The following is a 24,526-nucleotide window of genomic DNA, read 5'->3' on the forward strand; positions in this document are numbered from 1 at the left end:
TTAGTTAGGAATTCGTAAATACTGCAGCCAATATATTCGTAAATCCATCCATCCTACTTTCATAATTCTTGACTAAGTTGTCTACATTTTGTATCTCAATTACTGCACACCATGTCCTTCAGTCTTGACAAATGTGATCTTGCCTCACTGGTTTTCATTCGAGATGCTTCTGTTCATCCTAACCCTACCTCTTTAACCCTGTCATCACTTCTTCCAGTGTTGGCTTCCCCGCCTTGTGTTAAAACAGATATTTGTCCCTGTTCTCAAAATGCTTTCTGTTCTGCCTACTATCTCTTTGTAAAAAGACATATACATGCACCCCACTCTTCCCACCCAAAGCATATTTTCCCTCTTCGGTCAACCATGATGCTTGTCTACTTCACCTTGTTTGATGCAATTTCAGACCTGTATCTTTCTGCTTTTACTACTGCCCCTCATATTTGAGAGGAGTTACTTTTAAACACAACTCTCTGAAGATAACTATTTTATATATCCTGTTTTACTTCATGTCCATATCTAAGCTTGCAGTTACCTTTAATATTACCTTGATGTGCCATGACCATGGCCTAGAATGATTTTCTTGTTCTCTCCTGCCTTTTTTTGGTAGTTTTTGTCAGATACTTGTCATAAGAGTGTAACATTTTGCTGTGGCATATAAACCTAGGAGAATCCTTCTTATTTTATTTTCATAAAAATGGCAAAATCAGTTACAACATTAGCACCAGTTCTGTTCTTTGCTTATAAAGCAGTAGCTGAAACTAATGGATGTGATTAGCTTTACACTATCTTTGTGCCTGTTTGAAACTCAAGTGCAGAGGTTCAAATGTTTAGCAACATTTGATATTAATAATGGAACATTAAGGATTTTCCTATTTGGACTAATGAGCCATATTTTTCTCTACATTATTACATATCATCTTTCATAATGAAGCTATCCTTATCACATTGCATTCAGCCAACAATTTTTGGCCTGATCTTTTTTTATTCATTGGTCATCACTTTATTTTCACCCTGACAATACTTTTTTTTTTTTTTTTCATTCCTGGAATGTAGCCATGCTCAAAATTTAACTTTTTTTTTCTTTTTTTTTTTTTTTTCCTCAGCTTCAATTCTTAAATACTTCAGTATCTTAGTATACCGGAAGGTACTTAGTAAACTTGATTCTCAATTATGCTAAGCTTTTTTTTTTTTTTTTTTCCAACCACTCTTCTATCTAAAAGGATCTTAAACTTTATGTAAGCAGCCACTTGAGAATAACTCTTGCATGTATAGCCCTGTGAGGATCAGAAGAGCTCTAACTCCCTGGCCCTGCTGTCAGGGGGAAAATAAGAAGACAGGAATTTGTTGTGCTGTACAAGTTCTTTGCTTTTCATGACTGTTAGTAGGTCATGGGAATCAGAGCCCTTGGGTGCCTCAAATTTATGGCACAAGAATATCCAGTTGAATGCAGAAGGTACAAATGTTTTACACTGAGAGACAGTCACATGTTTCTGTCAGGTCCCAAGTTAGCTGCTGCAAACTTTCCTTATTATAATTATTTTTTAAGCTGTCATTTTCGGAATAATTTTCATAAGCATAAAACTGTCAGTACAGAAGTACTAGTTTTTTTGTATTCTGAAAACATGAAGGCCTGCATTAATTTCTCTGATTGGCTTAGTGGGTGTAATGCATCCAACCCATTCAGAATGCATTCAGTACATCATTATTTTCTAATAAGCAATCATAGCCCTTAATGTTTAATGAGGAATGGAAGACTTATGATTTAAGGTAAGCCCAGGTTTGTTTCTATGGCTGTAGCTGATGGGATCTACATTTATTTTCTGTTGATTTCAGACTCTTTGATTTGAAAGTACTTTTGCCAGGCTTTACAATTTGTATTGGCTATCATGCATTTTGCCAGCAGTCCTGGCTTAAGAGACCATCACCCTATCAAAAATCTACAAACATAACAAATTTAAAACATAGACATTTGTCTTGGCTGCTCCATCATATTCCCTTTGGTCCTATTTGGATTCTTTTCTAGCTGAGAATAGTACTGTCATGCATCCAAACACCATGATGATAGGTGCATACAAATTTTTAAATGAAAATAACCAATACATGTAGCCAGTGGTATAAAAATATCAGATAAAGATGATATACTTTGGCCAGTGATCACAGGAATTTTGAATGAAATGTTATGATGTTTCTAAGATCAGTGAAAAACAGGGTTAGGGAGTTAGAGCTTGGGGTTTCTTTTCTTTCTAAATTTTGCCTAAAAGTTGGGTATGCAGCTCTCAAGACAGAGCTTACAGACTGTGGGCAGATGAGTCAGTATGGATGATTGGAACCTGTTGTTCCATAGCACTGACGTGTTACAAAGCAATATTAATCTATCCCTCAGCAGAATACTTAATATATATAGAACGAGCAAACAAACATTCAAAGCATATTTCTCTCAAGGCCCTCTGCCTCCCACCAAGTCCTACAAAACCAGACTTGAAGATTAAGACAGGATAGAATTGCTGTTTCTCAAGCAATTTCTATTTTGATCTGTAAGCTATCCAGTTCAGGGGATTTTGCTGTCAGAGGAAAGATCACCAATTGCAAACATCTTCTTCAAATAGAACCAGAATTATGCGCACTAAAGAGGCAAAGTATGATCGTGCAGACAACATTGATTGAACCATTTGCCAACTTTTGAGTGCTTTATTTTGCACCTTCAGTTTTAATTGTAGTGTAATTATATAATTTGGACGTGATATTTCTTAGGAATATTTTAAGGGTAAAATTAGTTATAATTTGTATATGTGATATACGTACACAAGAAAAGAAAAAGGGTTAACTTCAATAGTTTTTGCTCAACTGTAGAAGAAAAGAGTTTTAAAGAAAACAGACACTACTGAAGTCTGAGGTTGTTTCTTTTGCAGTAGTATATGAAAGTCGTATGGCAAACACTGAAGCAGTGAGAGATTCTGAATGGAAAAATCATACAATTAACACAGAGAGAATTAGCCAGCCTAAATACTAGGGAGGATACCAGTTTCTCTGTGATAGTCCTATGAAAGATATATATATTACTTGAAGAAGGAATAGGAGCTTAGTACATGTATTACATGTATGAAAAATAATACTGGGAGCTTCTTAAAGTCAGAGTGTCAGTTTTGTTGGGAGCTATTGCAGGCAGACCATCTCAGGCCATTGCTGCATGATATATATATTGGATTTTTAACCTGCTGGATCACCAGGCAAGGCAGATTTAAGCCAGTTTAGAAAACAGTGCAAGGCACAGCCAAATTAGCAAAAGCATGCAGTGGTGATTTTCTGCCAGCACGTGTCACTGGTATCCTAGACAGCTCCCTGCTTGTCTGCACTGTGCATACCAGGACACCAGCCCTGCTGCACAGCAGGAATATTTTGGGGCAGTTCTCTTGTCAGGGCCAGCTTTCCATTTCCAAGGTCAACTGTTGACCCAGGAAACAGCTTCATAAAAAGTACCATGCCACTGTCAGGCCAAAATGCCCCAGGAATCTTGGCATTACAAGTACCACGTACTATTTTTGCCCTTCCCTTGAGCTACAGGAATAGCAGCAACAGCATGTATCCATACCTGGCAGGACTGGGCAAACGATGTGGCTGTGTAAAGGCTTGGCGTCAACTTTCTCTTCACCGTGGACCGTAGAGAAGGCAGCAGGCAAGAGGCAGAAAATGGGAAGCATTTTTCTTTTCCCAGAACTGATGTGTATAGGTGTCTGATACGGCTGGGTTTGGCCTAAGGCTTGGTTCTGGATAGACCACAATGACATCTGCTGTAATTGTTGCACATAAACATGATGACCAACATCTGATACCAGTGTCCAAAAAGATAGATGCCACAGGGACACTGAAGGGAAGGAAACAGCTCTGGGTGAAAAGTGAGTAAGGATGGAGGGGCAAAAAAAGCTTGTCACCTTGCTGCGGCCATACAGTAATGTCCATGTCTTCTCAGTGCATCAGGGCTGACAGCATGAGTTTGTACGAGATAAGTCCTTTCATGATAGTTTTGGTATGGTAGTAGTCATCACAAAACTAAATTTATGGGTTAGGGAAACCATAGCTGTTGTTGAGTTTTCATTGCTTTGTGCTCCTTGCATCCTTTATGTTGGACAGTGAATTGCTACCAATGGAGAACTCACAAATTTTTGCTTTTGTATCTTTTGCAATTAGAGTGAAAAATTTAATCACAAGGCTGGGGGTACAGATGAGCTGCTGTCTCACACCATCAGAGCCAGACCTTGCAGAAATCTCCTGTATGATCTCTGCTCAAGTAATACAATTATTATTATTATATTATATATATAATATTATATTATATATTATTATATTATATGTATATATATTATATATATATTATTGTATATTATTATTATATTATATATATATTATAATACACACACACACACACACACACCCCCGTTCAGGTGGAAACAATTAGAGACCTGCTGCTCCACCTGGACTGTCACAAGTCCTTGGGCCAGATGGGATCCACCCAAGGGTGTTGAGGGAATTGGCGGACGTGATTGCTGGGCTGCTTTCCATCATCTATCAGTGGTCATGGTCATCCGGAGAGGTCCCAGATGACTGGAGACTTACTAGTGGGACACCCATCTATAAGAAGGGTCATATGGAGGATCCAGGGAACTACAGGCCTGTCAGCCTGACCTCGGTGCCAGGAAAGGTGATGGAAGAGGTCATCTTGATTGCTATCACACAATGTATGCGGGACCACCACGGGATCAGGCCCGGTCATCATGGGTTCATGAAAGTCAAGTCCTGCCTGACCAACCTCATCTCCTTCTATGACCGGGTGACCTGCCTGGTGGATGAGGGAAAGGTTGTTGACGTAGTCTACCTGGACTTCAGCAAAGCCTTTGACATGGTCTCCCACAGTATTCTCCTGGAGAAGCTGGCAGCCCATGGCATGGACAGATATGCTCTTTGCTGGGTTAAAAACTGGCTGGATGGCTGGGCCCAGAGAGTGGTGGTGAATGGAGTGAAATCCAGCTGGCGACTGGTCACCGGTGGTGTTCCCCAGGGGTCAGTGTTGGGGCCTGTCCTCTTTAATATCTTTATTGGTGATTTGGATGAGGGAATCAGATTGTATTTCATATAATATGAAAACCTAGAAAAAAGAGAAATAACAAGATTGTCTATTTGGAGCAGATACTCCAAATCAACTGCTCCCACTGAAGAGTAATCTTACCAATTCTGGAACCATGGAATAAAAGGTATATATGTAGACTTATAATATGGATAGAATATTAACATTGCCAAAAACAGTACAGACTATTTCTTCTGGATTTGCAAAACAGGGCAGTTTAAATCTCAACTTTCTGAAACCTGAATGTCAGGAAATTCCAAAATTAGAGCCATGAAAATTGCATTCAAAAAAATAAAAATAAAAATAAAAATTAGAAGTGGTGTATGAATACCAATGTTTACTCATCCTATTTCTGATCTAAATAATACTTAATGATAAAGCAGGGCAACACCAAGTAGAACTAGAGAGGTCATTCAGGGACCATGACAGATTTTCTCCTTGTAATAATGGCAGTAAGGAGAGAACGCAAAATACTAAACTCTGCTTTACATGTTATGCCTTGTAGAAAGCTTAAGATGTTATAAAAGAATTAGTGACCTGGCAAAGCTTTCAGAAAAGAGTTTTTTTATGTCACATGGACAGAAGGGGAGTTAAAGAAGGGACTTGTTTTTCTAAAGAGTTAAGAAAATCAAAAGAGTTAAGAAAATCCCAGCCAAAGTGGACAGGTGAATTTAGTTTTAGTTGCTCATGCTCAGAGCTGTTTGGGTTACTGAGAGTTTTTGTTTGCTAGATGGTCATTTTTCCTCTTAAGCTTTTGTTTCAGATCTAAAATTATTCATTTCCAGTCAAATAACGTTTTCTTTTTAACTCAAACCAAAATACCATAACTGCATTCTTGATGTTGTTACAAAACAACCTAGCACTGAAAACAAAGCAACAACTCTATTAAAAAAAAAAAAAAAAAAAAAAAAAGAGGAAACAGTTATGGTCCACTAGTTATAATAGTTATAATAAGGACATATTTCTAAACATATGTCAATAGTATTCCCTTGACTACAGGTGATGCAGGTTTAAATTCCTTTGCAAGCAGGTACTAGAACTAGGATCTTCTTCTGTGCAGGAACTTCTGACTAGGAGGATGCAGAGTAGATTTCCCTCAGTCTTTGCTATCAAAACACATTGGACACACAAAATGCAAACATTTCATTTTTTTATCAATAGTTACTCACTTTTTATCCCGGATTTGGTATTACTCAAGTGGAATCACACACTGAAGTTTTAGCCTGCCATGAATCTCTGCTAGCGCTCATTATCCAGCTCTGGGACCTGACCTAAACAAGCTGAACACCCTTATAGCTTGTGCACCTGCCTAAGTTTCCTTCCCACAGATATCAGGCCATGGGGGCAGAGATGGAAAGCAAACCCTTAATGTTTCCCTTCAATGCTTGAAACATGGCTGTGATAGGTGCCTGGATCTGGGAAATGTTTATAAGTCCAGCCAGGCTTTCTGAGCCCATTCCTGCACCTGATCTCAGTCACAAACATTGTAGACACCAGGAACTGATTGCCCTGTTTGGAGGGCAGACAAGGGGACAGGACTCAGAACACCAGCAGGCAGCGGTGCATAAAGTGGAACAAGGAACAGGAGGAAAGTGGGGGAGCAAAGGAGGTCACATCCCCCTTCGCCGTCCTGGTAAATCCACACCTGAGTTTCATTACATTATTGCCATACAGCTGACATCTAATTATGTAAGCTCACAGAAGGCCCAGACTTTTGAACTGAAGAGCAGAGGTCAATTTTTGCTGCTAAATCAAGGTGGCAGAGAAAACATATGTTCCATGGCTGATTCGTCTCTCCACCTCAATTTATTAGAAAAAAAGAATTGCAGTTCTGATACCTAGGAACATCTATCTTTGCATTTATTTTCTATACATTTGGTATGTGGGATCAGTTAGAGCTCTCTAACATACACATGCACACAATAAGCAAGCAAACAGATAAAACGAACAAACAAACAAAACCCTTGCCTTTCTACACAGGTTTTTATTTAGGTAGCTGAAACATTGATTTTTATTTTTATTTTTTACTTTGAACAACATATTAAGCTGTAGTCTCTGACACAGCCTTTTGTTGAACTCTGCCACTGCCCTTCCTTGCAAACCATTTGGGATTTATTAACTTTTAATCTCTATCCATATTCTGTTGTGATTACTTTTAGCTCAGATCCTTCAATAACTTAGTAAAAAAATGCAAACAAACTAGGAGAAAAAAAAAAAAAGACACACACGAAAAAAGCAGGTGAGCTAAAAGTCTTTTTTCCAGGTAATTTGTATGCTCTTTCCAGCTAGATGTATTAGCATCATGCCTAAGTGATAAGGATACTGCTAAATTTACTTTAATTAATGTCATCTTTCTCAGTCGTAAATCACTGTTAATCTCAGATAAGTTTTTGTAAATGGCCTAGTTTTTTTTTTTTGTTGTTTGTTTGTTTGTTTTTCTTCTCCGTCTTGTGGACTTTTCCTTGGTCTTCTTACTCCTGTTCTCCTGGGCTCCCTGTCAAGTTGAGCTTCCACCTGGCTTGAAGGTACATACAAAGTTACTCTCCTTCCTTTAACAAGGACCTAGCTACACTTCTCTCTGTTCCTGTCTTTTTTTCTTTTTCTTTTTTTTAAATTTCAAAGGTAGATGAGATGTTGGAAGTCATTACAGCACAGCCTTTCAGGAAACAATATCATTTAATGGCTATTGTCTTTCCATGTTAGAGCATTATTGCAATTCAACGATAATACTGATGTCTATGGAGAAAGGCCGAGGGCATCACTAATGCCTCTACATAGCTTAAGCTATGGCTTTTAAATGAAATACAGCCACTGACTTTACCAGGACTTCTTGCTTCCAGAAGTATTAATGTAGGTGCGTAAAATACTCAAATTACTTAACAACTCATATGTTTTACTAGATGTCAACTTTCCCATGACTATTTATCAGTCCTTTCTTTCATTTCATTTGGGAGCTTGGACCAGTTTGTCTTCGCTGCTTATAATTATTGATAAAACTTATTTTTGCTGGGGGAAATTAATTCTTTAAGAACGCTGTGATTCTCCTATGGTTTCAGTTTTGATTTCTATTTATACACTTCCCTTAGTTAACATTATTCCACCACTCTGTTTGCTGTGTCATTTGTATGCAGATGATATTCGGATATCCTCTCAGTCCCTGCAGAGCCTACAAAGAAGTTTGATGTTTTGTGTAATTGCCTCTGTGATATTTAATCATGGGTAGCTTCAAATTTTGTTAAACTTAACACAGACAAAACTGAGTTGCTATTGATTAGCTCACTGACGCAGAGGTCTCAGGTGTCATCTGTGGTAGTTTTCATTTGTGGTAGTACTTTTATCCTTCAGATAATGCTTGTGACCTTGGGGTCATTGTGGATTCAGTGATTTCTTTTGAAGCTCACATCATTCATGTAATTAAAGTGTCTTACTACTGTCTTTGCAATCTGGCTGGGCTGAGACCTATGCTCTTTCTAGCCCACTTGCTAAAACTTTAATCCCTATTTTGTTTGTCTGACTTGACTACTGCAGCTCTTCCTTATGCCTGCCAGTTTGCATTGGGGATACAATCTAGCTATTTAGGAATATGGAGTACAACACTCATGAATTTATGACATTCATTGACTTCCATTCCAGGAAGAGGATTTTTTATTTATTTATTTATTTATTTTTGTGGTTTGATGATGGGTATCACTTAGCTTCTTTTTAGCTGGGAGCTTTTAATAATATTCATTTAGTTTCATTTAATACTCTTTCTATACAAACCTGTAGATTTTTTACATGAATCATCTCAATTTGCTCTGTTATTTTTCTACCTGTTTTTGAGTGTGGGTATTTTTAAAGCATTCGGACTTCAAGATTGCTGTCACTTTATATTATTAAATGTTATGTATTTGGCAAGTTTCAGCAGCATTGGTTATGATTCCATTACAATCCTGTTTTTACTTATTTGTCACTTTGAGGGCTAATGTTTTCCAGAACAGTGTCTACTAAAAGATTACTTGTTTCAGTTTCAGTAGAATTTATTTGAAAGATTCTTTTTCTCAGATAGATGTTTTTGCCAATACAGTGTCATAGGCCACATTCTGCTCTCAGCTATGTCTACAGACTTCAGTGGGATTGCACAGGATTAATGGAAACCTTGACCACAAAAGAGAGCTGTAAGACTTTTAAACAATCCAGATAAAACAATACTGATACGTATGTAAACACTTATTTAAGTTTAAAATTGGTTTAACCTTATTTAATTTAAGCTGATTCCCAGTAGTCTTAAGCCACACTGAAAGAAATTAAAATAACAAGCGATGCAGCCTATTGAGCTGGTATAAAAATCATTCTGTATGCTTGCATTTTTGAAAGTTTAATGTGTAAACATACCAACAGTCTATTGCCACATACACCTAATTATGGTTCATACCTCTCCTAAAAGGTGAGCACTTGAGATGAAGTATGCTCTGATATAAAATGAGGGCTAAAAAAGGCAATCCACAGAGAAGCAGGACAGCTATTATGTGTATTTTAAGTGATTCACCATAAAATCTTTTGAAAAGAAGAGTGACATAGAATACCAGATGGATTATCAGCCGTGTGCATGCCAGGGGGTCAAAGCAATCCACTAACTGCTTTTTAGCCCACCTATGCTTCTATTGCTTGATGTTTAGAGATACAAAACTGAGAATGGTAAACATTTTTTTTTCCCCTACTTAGATTCCTTAAATAAGCCTGAAACTATTCATTAGTATTGCTCTATGCATGCTCAGTGTTTGTAGGACAGTCAAATGGGTGAATTTTACTGGAGTAAATACAGGAAATATTCATTTACACAGAATTAAGTGGAGTAGTCTACTGTCTGCCTTTGTTATGATGCTTTTTGTCTACATACCCACCTGTAATCCATCTCTATATAGGGTATACTTAGATGTGAAAATCAGATGTATGGGATAAACTTAATGTTTTATTTATAAAAGAACATTAATATACAGCACACTATGCACTATGCACAAGGATGGTCTGATGGCATTCTGGAGCAGCTTGTTCCTAGCTGAAATGTGAACTTTCATCTCCGACAAAGAAGTGCTGGAACACTACAGCTTTCTGTGAAGTTGGATACTCTTCCTGAATCATTACAAAATTGTCTGGCAGTCACTGCAAGTGTTAATTGCTGCAATGAGAAGATAACTTAAACTACCTCTCTAATTAGAGAAAGCACACTGGCCCAAGCAAGGCAAATGTCTGAAGCTCTGCCTAGTCCTCTAAAATGGAACCCAGCAGTGAAGAGATTAAATTTTCAGTATCCAAACAGCAGTTCCTGCTTTTCCTGTCCATCTGCAGCCTCTGACTGGAGGCTACTGGACTTGGAGAAAAGGAAAGGTGTCTTCAAACTGTGAGGAATAAAGGAAATCTGAAGCTAAGCAAGAAACTTTTCAGACAAGATCTTTCAAGGGAAATTTATTCCAAAGTCTCTAGAGAAGTGCAATTTTTGTGTCAAAGGTGCAAAGATTCATTTAAAGCTTGTGTAAGCAACCAAACTTTATGAACTCGCCCACGAATGCAGCTAATTGATATTAATCGGTCACCCATTTGCTCCAGGGTATATAACAAAAGAGCAAGAATTGTTCCAAAAGATTATTCTAAAGATATTATTCACTTCAGGAAATGTTGCAAAGTCACTTTCTTCCTCTTTTGCTTGAGCTCAAAAAGTTTGCAGAAGCCATCCAAGCAAAGTTGCAAACTCTTCCCCACACATAAATACAAGGGTCAAACACAAAAATAAAGGGGATGTAACATGAAGAAGGATTTGTTCTGCATTATGATGTGCTGCTTTTTGGCAGCAGTGGAAGTTCAAAGAGAATTACTTTATCTCTAATATGGACATGAGTAATAGATGGCAGAATGTACTGAGACTTATATAGGCAGATTTATGAGGCATGCCAGAAAACAGTGCCCCACTGAGTTTATTTAAAGCCATAGAGTCTGAACAAGTCTGCAGCAAGAACTGCAGAAATCACTGCCCTCCTTGCAATAAAGCTGTCTCAAGCTTGCTAAGGTGAGTGCAGCACCACTGCCCCCTACGCAAAAGAAACTGGATCCATTCGATAGTCTCAAAGGCTGTTGACTTTTGTCTCTAAAGACTTGCTAAAACAGAGCTACATGAAAGTTCGTCATTAGTGAGAAAGAAGACATTGGTTTCGGAAGCAAAAGTCTCTGCTGTAAGCTTGCTTGACTTGGTTGGCAGTACAGTGAAACAGAGATCTATACAACAACAAACTTTATTACAATAGATTTCTAAGATGGCTTGCTCACTTTTATCAAATTTAGATACTTGGTATTTAGTCTGTTGGCATTGTGATGTTTTTATCCTCTAGTTAGTAAGAAAAAAGTCTGTGTGACTCCAGAAAAACATGCCCCAGGAAAGTGTGAGAAGACTTCAGCCTCCCTGAGGAAGAATGTAATGTTCAGCTGCTGTGTAATGACAAGAGGTGGAACTGGTAGTAGAGTTACCACGCAGTTAAATATTCAGAACTCATAATGTTTCATGGGGCCAATGCCCCTGGGAAGAGAAATAAACACTTTTCTATGGCAGAGCACTAAATATTTATATAACATATTGCCCAAAGACCTCCATCAGAAGAGTGTGGAAGGGAGCTGAGTTTGCAGAAAAGAAAAAAAGTGCACTCTATCTCTTGCATTTACAACCTGAAGATATGGACAGATAGAGGAAGAGTTTGTTTATATCTCATGCAAAGAAATTAGCACATTGGAGAATTTGCAGAGAATTTGGTGACTACAAGCATTACAGGAGTGCTGCTGCTTTTCCCTTTCTTTGTTTTCATGCTGTTTAGGAGAAAATCATATATGATCTTTGAATCAACAGAGCTGACAGATTAGCAAATTTTACTTTTTGATGGAGGGAAAACTGACTGTAATTGTAGTTTCTTCTTGAAGAATGTAGCCTGAGTAACCAATATGGGCAGAAGATAAGGAACCAGATCCCTCCTGAGAACTGAACATTAACCTTTCCAACTTTCACAAATGCTCATTGACACACTCCCTTCTTAGAAGAACATAATCGGTGGAGAAGAAGAGAATCAAAGATTACAGGCAAATCATTCTCACCCACACAGACTGTGTTAAAGGTATTTTGCAGTAGTACAAGCATCATATACTTAAATGTAACACCCACAGCACCTATTCATGACACCACATGAAAGAAATAAGTTTCAACTTGATTTTCTGTGTTGGTGAGTTTACGTTATCTCCTTAAGACATCAAAGCAGCAAAACTACAGTCTTAAGTCAGACAAGTGAGGTTTGAAGATTCACAGGAGCATCACAAACAACCCGTCTCCTATTGCAGGCATGAGACGAGAAGTTCTTTGCACATCTAATGAATCCTAAATGCTCCTCAGATATTAATTAGACTGGGAGGCACAATATTCATCTGAGAAGAAGAGTTATTCACAAGTTACAGATTGGGAAACTGAGGCATTATTACCATGGCCAAAGCTCCAAAAATTGGTCTCTGATTTTGCAGACATACTACTTGTTTTCCATCCTGAACTAGACAAGGTATAAAGATGTCTGAGAATTTCCAAACAAAATTTTTTGGTTTGCTTTTCCATTAGGCATGTCAAATTGTCAATAGCAGAATGTTTTGCAGTAACACATGAATTTAGATGAATCTCTGCTAAAAAACAAACACATCAGGAATTCAATAGAAACTGCTTTGCCCAGATTCCTGGCGTTGTTTCTGGGGCAGTCCATCTGTATGGCCTACCAAAACCTTAGCAGCCCACAAACTTATAAAGTTCCTGTGACATGGTCAGGAGCCCAGAAACCCAAGCTATAGCAGAAGTTTTTCAGTGTCTTAATTATCCAGTTTTCCAGAAGCCTGGAGAGGTCTAGCTAACCTCTAGAAGTATGACAGGTCTCAGCTTAAACTTGAAAGGCTTTTGGTCTTCTAAGAGCAGCTCAGTAAGAAGCAAGAAAAACAACTGTAAGGAAGACTTAAGAGAAGCAACTAAGGGAATTGGGGTTGTTTATTCTGTAGAAGAGGAGGCTGAGGGGATACCTTATGGCTCCCTACAACTACCTGAAAGGAAGTTGCAGCAAGGAGAGAATTGATATTAGAATTGCTTTGCAGAACAGCAATGCTCCATTTCAACCTGCTCTTCGCTGTTCCTGCTCTGCCTTTGTGGTGATCTTGGCTCCCTTGCTTTCCTTTTGCAGGCAAGGACTGAGTTTTTAAAATACCGGACACTGAAAATGATGGACACTGCAAATACCAGGCAAAGTCACTAGGAATACATATTTCACCTCTCAAAGGTGTATATGGCACCAATGTGAAAGACAGAGATGAGGCCAGAGAGGACCCACTGGGAAAACACACACTAAGACTTGGAAAAGAGAAGGTAAAACAAGGAAGCCCTGTTACATTCCCTAGTAGTCATCAGCCTTCCATGTTTCTAGAAGAGAACCTCAAGTTTGAGTTATGTTTAGATTTGGGCAGGCAAAAATGTGCCACACCAAAACCAGGGGCTATTTTGAAAATGACTGAAGTTTACAAATGCCAAAAGAAAGCCAAAGGCACTCCGTTCCCAGGGGTCTACCGCCTGGCAGGACTATTGAAGGAGGGGGTGGCCCTCACCTTGGGTGGCCTAGGTTTGCTTGCAGCACTTCAAAAGACAAGCCATCTCTGGCATTTGAGGCTTTATTACATGTGTGTGAATATTTATCACTCTGAGAAAAATGTTATCCACATTTCTTTCTGGCAAGACGCTATCCCTTTCTGAGGTATAGGAGAGAGGCTTTCAGCTAGGAGGGATTAATGATAAGCAATTCAAAGGAGAATTGTATATTGAAGTCTACTCCAAAACACTTCTTAAATCCCTGAGTCATTAGAGGCTGAATCACATTATTACTGTCAGCAAAATTTCTTCTCTAACATCATCCCCTATTTACTGTACATTACCTCATGGTCCTGGTCAAACTGTACAACTTTTACACAGAGATGAGGAATTTGACTCATCAGGATGAGTTTGACATGATGCAACCTTTATTTCTGATGCTAGTTAGAAAACAACAATCCTGATTCAAGGATTTACTTAGGCTCGCTGTGCACACAGAAGAAGCTTTTCCTAACAAACAGGTCAAATAGTAAGCCTTGTTTTCTGTTTTTCACATTTCACTTATTTGCTGAAGCTCACGGACGTCTGTTACAAGGGCAATTCTAAAAGTCAAAAGGTTACAGAATAAAGCATCACCCTTAAAAATTCATCATTTATCTGTCGAACAGTGACCTCATGGTGACTCTATCTCAGCTGCAAAGCCATTGATTGCATGGCTCTTCATTCTCCCTCTGTAAATCCTATAAAAAATTCTGAAATGTCAGAAGAAAATTTAACATACAACTTTTGTCATATATTAAAATAATATTGCAATATTAGAATATATATTAGAATAATTAACACATTTAGTTCTTTGCAACAGTTCAGTATATAAGATTAGGGGCTAAATTATCAGAAAAAGTAGACTGATTAATTTACAAATGTTTTAAAACTTGTCTATAAAAATGTATACTCTCTAAATGTATATAACTTTAGTCTTACCAATATGACAGGTATTATTTTAAGGAGATAAACTCCTCCAATTCAGATATGTCTATGAATTTTAGTTCCTTTAGGCACAGAGCTGTTGATGTTGGAAAGGCACAGAACTAGAATGTTTAAGCAAGCTGCAAGATAAGGATCAAAATTAAATTGAAAGTTACTTTGGTTCATTTGTTTCAGTGATTAGAGAAACCATATTATTAAAATAGAGATTCAATTGTTTTGTGCTGCTTATGACACAACTGCTCAAAGGGCAGAATTAAGTATGAAAAATTAAGGAGTTAGAGCTTCATTCTTTGCTGAAAGAAAACACTCCAACTTGCAGTCAAACAGCAATATTTACAGTCTGGGGGATGACAAACTTCAAACTTCACTGACGATGCATCTCTTCAGTAATACGCCTTAGGGACCTGAAAGTCAATCTGGACTCTTTTCTTCTCAGACATCACCTTCTGCAGCAGAAGTTCTTTAAACACAACACACCTCTACATAACAGAAGTGCAGCCTTACTATTTTTACTGTATCTTCTAATTTCTTTGTACATCCCTGTTACTTCTGGGGATGATGAATAAGAGGAAGAGTTTGGGACTGAATTCCAAATCCCGGTACAAGTTCATAGGGTTATTTGCTAATAGCAACACATAGTTCATAGCATCACTGAGACAAAGCCTATGACCCAAACTAGTTTACAGCCACATTGCAGAGAGACCCTTCCTCTAACCAGCCTCTTAACCAAGAAAGTTATTATTGGAATTGTGCTTTTCCCTGATCACAGCTGAGGTTCTCCTGAGGCACTTGGGAGATAAAACTGCTAAGAGTAGTCTTGCTGATCTAGAGTTTGGAATTACTCTATCAATTCAGACAGCAGATGGCCTCTGGCAATATTTTTTTCCTTCATATTAATTAACATTTCCCCTCAGCCTCCTGGTTACAGGCATGAAGATAAAACCTGTGCATGTTAGCAGAAGTTGCATCAGATACCGTACACCTAGGCAGCTGTGCGGCAGTGGGATTTTCTACCTCTGCACAATCTTTCCTTGTGTTTCTGAGGGGGTGAAAGACTTAAGCACTGAACATGAGAATGGTATGATCTTGAACAACTGAAAATCTGTTCCATCTTTCCATTCACCTACAAATTTACTCTTTCCAAGCTAATTGCCCTTTTATAACAAGGAAAGCTGAATGTCTTTTCATCCTGTACAGAATAAGGTTTTTATTTTCAGAAGTCAGTAATGCCTCCTGTTAACTACACCAGGTCAGGATTTCACAGGTTACTTCATGGAAGTCTTTCCTTCTATTTCTCCATCTCATTGGAGATACACATCTCAGCTTCTGAAAGGAAAAGGGAAAAAGCTTAGGAAAAGCAAAATTTGCTTCAATAGGGCCTTCTTGGGCTATGGTTTCACTATTCCTCAAAATTATTTTTTCTTAATAAAAAATCCTACCCTTGTATTACTGAAGAATGCTCTTCTTTCAACAAGGTATGAGGTCATGATGAAAGTGTATAAGCGATTCCACAATTTTCTGAGTACCCTTTAGCCATCAGCTTGATAATATTAAGTAGTTCAAATAGGAATCCTCATCAGTGACTAGAGTTTGCAAAGAAAAAACTGTAGTGTCTTACAAATGGTTAACTTGTCAAATTTCTACTAAATTGTTCACTTCAACACAACTTTAACCACGCACTAGTTCTCCTTCAATACTAAGTCCTCAAAAAAAAAAAAAAAAAGAGGTCTATCACTATTTGAATTTTAAGCCGTTGTTTAATGAAGCTGACGAAAAACTTGGAGACATAAGCTATTTCTGACAAATGAAGGAACAAATCTTGGATATAATGATTACATACATTGTCTCAGTAGTATGGTGATGTTCAATATGCCCCTAGCATTATACAACTGACAATGCTTTGTTCTTCAGATCAAGGTAATATCCCTGTCTTCCTAATATCATCCTGGGACTTCTGGATGCATTGCTCGGACTGTTGAAGCAAAAAGAGTAACTGAAGTTAGAACAGAAAACTGCATAAGAGGACTTAAGTTGTGAAATATGAGTACATGGATGTTGTAGCTAGCCTACAGAGATATCGACATCAGTTCATAGAAAATCTCTTGGAGATCCTCAGTAAGTAACAACTGGAGGATTTGTTAGAGGAGACTGAGTCATGAGACAAAGCCTGTCAGTTAGTATATTAGTGAAATGTTTGTGTTGTTTGGCTGTGTCTAAAGAACAGAACACTGAGGGCAACACAAACCTTATATTTGTGGATAGGTCAATATCAAAGATCATCTCTAGATCAAAACCTGGAAAATGCAAAATGTTCAGATTAGTATGCAAAATAAAACATCAATGTGGAGAGTGGATTTATATGATTATACTATGAATAATTCATTAGCACAAAAACACAATTAGCTTTTAAAAATGATCTAACTACTATGCTCATGTTTAGCAAATCTAACTTATAGTAACATCAGGAGGTAAAAGTCCATAATGCAAAAGATATTAAAACAAATTCCTTTAGGAGTCCAGCTGCCTTATTACTAAGGGGGAAAAGGGCAGTGGATTAGACGGGCTAGATCATGCCCAGAGAGGTTAACTTGCTTGTAGTCAATACCCTTGCATTTGCAGGTGTGCCCTCAATTGACCTTATTAATATGTGGAACTCTTGCTGGCAACCTTATTTCAAAAACATTAAGCTCTGGTTGTTTGAAGAAGCTCTGACTATGGTGAAGTGTTCCTTATACTTGTATGGGGTTTATTTGGTGGGAGGATGCAGAAAAGCTGAAACATTTTTCATGAGAGGCTTTTCTGCACTTCCAATAGATAGAAATCAGAGGGCTGAATCAGACAGAAGATAATCAATGCTATAGCTGGCATACGAAATCAATACATTACTGGCAACTGCAGCTAGTTTTAGCTGAACCTCTGCTTTCCAGAGCAATCACTCCAAGTCCTGATTTAGTCATTTTCAAGATGCAATTGCATCAAGCTCTTAATCTGTATTGTCCTGGTTTGATGTTAGCCAGCCTGATATAGGTAGTGGTTTCCTAGGAGGCTGACTTTTGTTGACTGATCCTACTCAAGAACTCAAGAGCAAGTGCAAACAAAGAGCTTGCCATAGAGAAGCCTTCTAGTTGGTGCTTTGCTTCTTCCCTGTATCCTCTTTCCGAAGCTGGTTCATGTGAGGGAACACCGACAATGCTCACCCACCCTTTAGTATTTTAAAAGTACTGTGTATTTGTAATAGTTATTCTTTCAAGAACGAAGAGTGCCACCACTAAGTGACATTTTGAACACGAAGCCAAAAGCTGATACAACAATTCAGAAGCATACAAATTAAAGTCGATTGTAAAATGGATTTTCCATTCCATTAAAAATGTCAGGATTGAAAAATTTTGACATATAAAATATCATATTAAATATTCATATTAAATTAAGTGGGAACAAAAGCAAAACAATCCAAATATTGTGCAAAATTAAATTTTGAAAATAATTAGTTTGCCCAACATGTTTAAATCCAAATATTTTGTTTACATTTGGATCCTTCCTTTTATTTTTTATTTCAAATTTAAGAATAGCAATGAGTTTTGAAAAAAAAAACAAAAAAAACACTTTTCATGCAGAAAATGTCAGAAACGAAGCACTTCTATAGTATGATGTTTCATTTCAACTGCTATTGTTGCTATTGTATTATTATTTATTTAAATAACATAATTTATTTTTTATCATTTATTCAAATAGTTATTAAATAAGTTATTAAATAGTTATTCAATAGTCAAAATGAAATTTGCCAAAGTAAAATAGTTTTAATGAAAACTTTCAACTGACCCTAACATCACTGTAGGTAAACTGTTGTAGTTTTCCTGGCTGGATTAGGAGTAGGTATAACTATCAATAACTACTATGGTCTTCTCTTTAAAAATATTCTTGCTATCAGGTGAGTGACTAATCCCAGATACACTCTTTTAGCAGAGGTAGCAGAGGTCTTTTCACCGGTAACAGTAGACTTCTGAGTTCAGCCTTCAAATGGTTTGGATAGATGCTCTTACATGCCTAAATAAAGGAGGACCAGGGAAAAATGCCCAGCACAAAATCTTGCATAGCCTCACCTCTAAACCTCTGAGGCCTACTTGCCCACATGAGCAGACTGCCTGTTCCTTTGCTACATGGTGCTTTGTCCTGTCTCCTGCCGTGTGTGGTGCCTCTCCTGCCTATTGCTATCTGGGGATGAGGACACCACTTCAAAGCAATTAAAAGGTGCTGTAGACTACCAAAGTGCTGTCTCTAACTTGGTGCTTGGTGCTTTCTTTGAATGACACACGGTGTAGCACAAGATTGCATGGGAGTGTGTGAAGTTGCCAAGGACTGTGCAGGAAGGAAGAAGTCAAACTCAATGCAGTCTGGTCCTTGTCATCTGCTAGCAGAGAACCCAAACTGTCTTTTGGGTAGAGCGTGTTGGAGAGGTCCCAGAGAAAGCCAGGTGTGGATTAACAGTTAAGCAGTGTCAGCAGTCCAGAGGCTAGTGCTTAGCTTCTCCCTGGCCAGCTTTTACTCAGCAGTATAAATCCTGTAATCTGGGCAAGACGCATATTTTAGGAAGTCTGGCAATTTAATTAGTGGGGAGTAGTGTCTAAATTTCTTCCTTCTCTTTTCTCGTGGAGCTGAACAGCTGTATCACTATATGCACATCGCACTACGCCTTTATTCCCCAAATTTGTTTAATCTGTATTAGAAAGCTCTGTCAACAAAAAGGCAGCCAGCACAGTTTTAGAGGCAATATTTGTTTGGCAGACAATGTTCACTTGCCTATTTGTGTTGATCTTTTTGTTCTCTCTGAGCTGTGGGAAGGCATCTCCATGTTTGCTGCACTTCTGTCCCGTACTGAGGTTTTGTTTTGTACAGTGCCATAAATGGCTCTTTCTGTGCCCTTTTCTTAAAGAATGGTGGCACTTTTAAGCCATACTTGCAATAATGCTGTTTTATTCACCAAGGAGCTACTCCTTTTCATGCTATTTTCAGACTCTGTTGCAACACAGGTGTAGCACTATTCAGCAACTGCTTGCCTATCCGATTTAAAGAATGTTACTCACCAAATGTACCTGATTTAAAAACTAAGCTTAACTGCACTAGCAGAATGCCTTTTCCAATTCTCTACACACTGCAAATGTGTGAACCATAACTGCAGGGTACAGCCGCAATCTTGCCTTCTGCAGGCACATCCTAACAAACCACTTGCAGAACAAGTTGCAGGTCCCTGTGAATTCATCAGAAGTGGGGTTTGTTTTAAAATGAATAAGACATTATTCATAATATTTTTTTTCTAGAAACGCTGTCACAGCAGCTTTGGCAGTGTAGTTGAAGACATAGGAGGTAGTTATCCTTAAGCACTCCATGTAACTTCAAGAGTGGAATAAGGAAGTAAAATGCAATGACCCAGATTTTAAATCTGAAGTACCAAAGACATAAAGATAGCTTGCTAATTTAGATGTAATGAAGAGAAGGAATAGCAAAAGGAATTAAGGTGACTATATCAAAAATCACAATCACCCACATGAGGAAGAGATTTCTGATAGCTGAAGCTCCTTTATCTAGTAGACAAAAATCACCAAGAGATGCAGGTATTAGAAGCTGAAGCTAGGTAAACATGGGTGAGAAGCAGCAGATATTTTATTTATTTTATTTTATTGTAACGTGATTAATCACTAGCAGAGTTTACACAGGGACATTGTGGATTGTTTGGTGAGTCTGTCATGATGGTGACTTACATCATGGTCCCTTCCTCTCGACACAATTTTCAACATCTAGACTTCTGCCTTCAGCGCACTCTGATATGTAAACAATAACTCAACATTTATCCAGTAACTCTACTGTGCATTTATGAATTTTAATCAACCATTGACACACTTACATGAAGTGAAACAAATGAACAAAGTTGACAAATGGGATTTTTGCCTGGAAAGGATTTTAGATTCATATTAATATTCAATTCCTCTCTAGGACTCTTGACATCAACAGTTTCAGCACTTGTATGGCTGTCTTGAGCCTACATGATTATTTTCTATAGCCCAAACAGGGAGCTCATTGTGCTCAGCATATAATAAAAAAGCAACTGCTGTTTCTGAGGGCTCACAATCTAAGGCAGGGAGAACAAATGGCTGGTAGATGAGAATCAGTTAAGTTTGAACTACGTTCAGTAAGGTAAGAGCACTGTTGATATAGCAGTTGACTAGCTGTTGAAGCCACATAATTGGGGTCTGTGCATGGATTTTTGGATGCAGCAGATAGATTTCTATATCGAACTGAATCCTCACAATTTGGATCACATATTTTTTAAAGCCATGCCTGGTTTGTCAGCTAATGTATTTTTCCCTCTGTCTCCCTGAATCACTCCCTGACCAAGCTCCCCTCAGGTAAAGGGCTTTGTGCCTTTGATTATTTCATGGCATTTGCTGCAGCCCAGATTTCATCAGAGGTCTTTCCCAGCAGACTAACAGCCCCATGAATGAAATCGGCAGGGAGGCTCTTCATTATCACAATTCTGGCAGTGAAGTCTCTGTACTTTTATCACTGTACTGGTATCAATTATTTGGAACCACATTAAATAAATGAAGTCACTAACATGAATATGTCATGCTCAATTCATACAGAGGCTCATGAATTCTCTTTTAAAAAACCCTCCCTTTTATGCCTGCTGCTTCCCTTATGAATTTTTTGTAAGCTCTGACCTTAGACATTTCTCAATCATTGCAAGCATGCTTAGCTCAAGATTGAATACACATCCATTTCATATGGGTTAAGGGGGGGTAAAAATCATGAGAAAAGCAGATGGCATAGGAAGAAATGACTTTTCAAAGAAAGTTCAATGATCTCCATACAGATATGACATGTTAAAGTCACTGACTTCTTTTTAACTCAGCACTTGTGTATATATATTTAGTATTATATAATGTACTTGTAAGGACAAAGCCTCTTCAGTGTTAGAGCTACAATATTTATTGTAGAGTTCTGACTCACCTTTCTTGGGTGTAGCCCAGAGTCACCATCATACCAGAAAAGACAATGAAATGGGACTGAATTGGTCAGTGCCCTTTGGTTGTTTGATGGGTCACAGCAGCATAATGATTGCTGTTTTCTGCAACTTAAAGACAATCTTATTTATTTATTGTTTCTGCTGAATCAGAATTAGGCTTGGCAAAGACTGTTCTCTGAAAAAAATATAATAAATAAGGAAGGAACTGAAGGAACTAAAAACTGTCTGGGATTTGGAGAGTATTTTTCTAAAGCATGATGTCTAACCAAAATGAACATTTTTTTATCTTAAGAAATAAAAACATGTAAACATCTCACTGATGCATAGGCTATTAGCTGCAGAAATCCTAAAGGCAGTTCACTTTAATCATAACTTAACTGACCTGTTTTAGCAGAGAAGGAAACACACAGAACTGCAATGGGAAAGGTACTTCTTTGGATATTGCTTTGCACAGAATAAAAACAAAACAAAACAAAACAACAAAACAAACAAAACAAACAGTATAAAATAAAATAAAAAACAGTATTGCTTTGTCAGAATAAAAATCCCTAAAACCTATGAGCTTACTGAGAGTTGAATTATTGATAGACGGAAGTTGTAATGGGTAAATGCTTTGTGGAGTGTTTGCAAACTCTGAAATTCCAATTCAGCCACACTCAAACATGTTTCAGCCACTTTTCCACTAACATTAATCAGAGTAGCTTTTATTTAAAGGAATGTTGGAGAAAGGGTAGTCTAAACTCAAATACTCTTGCAAACACACTTCATTCAAACCTGCCTGAGAAGTGTTTTCTCTGGTTATAATTCATACAGCTGAAAGAATGGCATGTTTCTTAGGTGGCCGACTACACACCCAAAATAAGGAAGAGTAGACAGAGAATATAAGTAAATACAACTTGTAAATAAGTACAGTCAGAATACCATCTGATGAAATGATTATGCAGCCTTTACCCAAGTTACAACCATTTGCATAGATGTTTAGTTCTTATGCGCTCTACTTCTGAAATGTACCGTTAAAATCCTGCCCTGTTACCAACAGAAACAAAAACATTGACCTCAGAATATTGGAGAGTGAGCATGAATTTAGATCCATGACTTCACTAAGACTATTAGCGGTGTGCAGATCTGAGCAAGTGTTTGCATCTTTACAAAAGTAAAGCATACCTTATAAGAAAAACAAGAAAAAAAGCACCATTTTTTTAAGTGATCAGGAAAAAAAAAAAAAAAGGTGGGGGGTGAGGGTGGGGATGGATTTCAGATTAGAAATACACAGCCAACGACTAGAAAAAAAAAGGAAAAAAGAAAAAAAAAGCAGTTCTTAAAATGAACTCTTGGGCTTGGGTGCCTTTTATTTTATTTTTAACCGATTTCTTATGTAAATGTAAAGAGAAACTGATTATTCAGGTATCACCTCTGAAAAAAAAAAAAAAAAAAAAAAAAAAGCCTTCCATTTCCAGATCATCAACAGGAATATTTTTGTAAGCTTGTTTCACTTGAGAGTTTCTAAACAGACCATACAAGATGTCAATGCTCAAGATGTCAATGCTCTTTGTTCAGGAAGCAGAACTGAAGCACAGAGAGGTTGCTTATCTCAGTCCTATGTCATATGATAACCAACTGGAAGAGTTTAAAATGAGAGGAAACAATTATTTACTCCAGTTTACCATCCTTCTCTCTCTAGATCACACTCTTTTTGTTTTCTGTAATGTAACATAAACATACCATTCACAAGTGATATTTTAAATCGGCATTTTGTGATGAGTTAAGCCATTTTTGATAGCACTCATACTGCAAAGTTGTCCAGCTGCAATAGGGGTGTCAGAGGAAACCTTCTTTGTTGTTGTTTTGTTGACATCTCTTTGCATGTGCTGTCCAGTAAGATATGTGCAGGAGATGTAGCAGTCCTTCATCTAACATGCATTCCAGGCATCACCATGTTATTTCATGAAGACTGTCAGGGTTACACCACAATGACAAGAGAAAATGGTATCTGTTCAGGGGAGAAAGCAAAAGACAGATGAGCCAAGTACGCAGCTCACTCATCAGAAATCGTAGGTGTCTCTCAGTTTGGATATATTTCCACGTATTCCTAAACTGTTCATTATCATTTTACTGTATGACTGCCCTGCAAGTGCTTGTCATCACTGCAGGGGCAACCCTGAAATCAACCCTTCTGAAATCCATGAATTAAAACAAACAATCAGATCAATGCAATACTATGTATTAAACATAAAATGACACATCTGACTGTCAGTACAGGTGAAAAGGATTTCCAGAAGACCCTAGTGCAATGCAGAACGCCACCTCCATTTGTTTCTGATTGCTATCACGCAGCACAGATGCAATGATTGAGAATGAAACTTGAATTTGGTGCTAGAAGTCCCCTGTAACATCAATCACTTGAAATAAAAATGTCATGCTTATGATTCTTTGGAAAATGCTGCACTTAACTTCAAATTGTTGCTTTTAGAAAAAGCTAATTCAGGGTCGGGTACATTAATATCAATGTCCTATAAAAGTGCCAGCTGAAAAAAATTGTCAGTAAAGATATTTTTTAAGCCTGTGTCAGCACAAAAGGGTGCCTCAGTTGTTTCATCTCACAACAGCTGCATGCTTTCATTGACATTTGTTGCCCTTTCTTTGTGCACTCATCCTAACCTCATAGGTTATTTCCTGGCCTCCCTTCCATGACCTATGACCAATGATGACCTTTAGCTAGAGAATGTGACATTTTGTTCTCCTCTGGCTGACATGTGATGCCCTCATTATTCAAAGG

The 24,526-nt window shown here is 37.8% G+C and overlaps 1 long non-coding RNA gene across 4 annotated transcripts; it reads left to right on the forward strand.

The window, feature by feature from the left end:
• Positions 1 to 5,135: 5,135 nt before the first annotated feature.
• On the forward strand, positions 5,136 to 24,518 carry LOC310899783. 4 transcript variants are annotated; one of them, XR_014584663.1, is made up of 3 exons: positions 5,136 to 7,358; positions 7,823 to 7,973; positions 8,251 to 24,518. It is a non-coding gene; the product is annotated as an uncharacterized lncRNA (long non-coding RNA). The 4 variants fall into 4 exon arrangements; XR_014584664.1 differs by having other exon boundaries at positions 9,186 to 24,518; XR_014584665.1 differs by having other exon boundaries at positions 5,136 to 6,997; positions 7,279 to 7,358; positions 7,823 to 24,518.
• The last annotated feature ends 8 nt before the right edge of the window (positions 24,519 to 24,526 follow it).

The sequence above is a fragment of the Anser anser genome (assembly GCF_964211835.1).
Source record: "Anser anser genome assembly, chromosome: 1".
NCBI lineage: Eukaryota > Metazoa > Chordata > Aves > Anseriformes > Anatidae > Anser > Anser anser.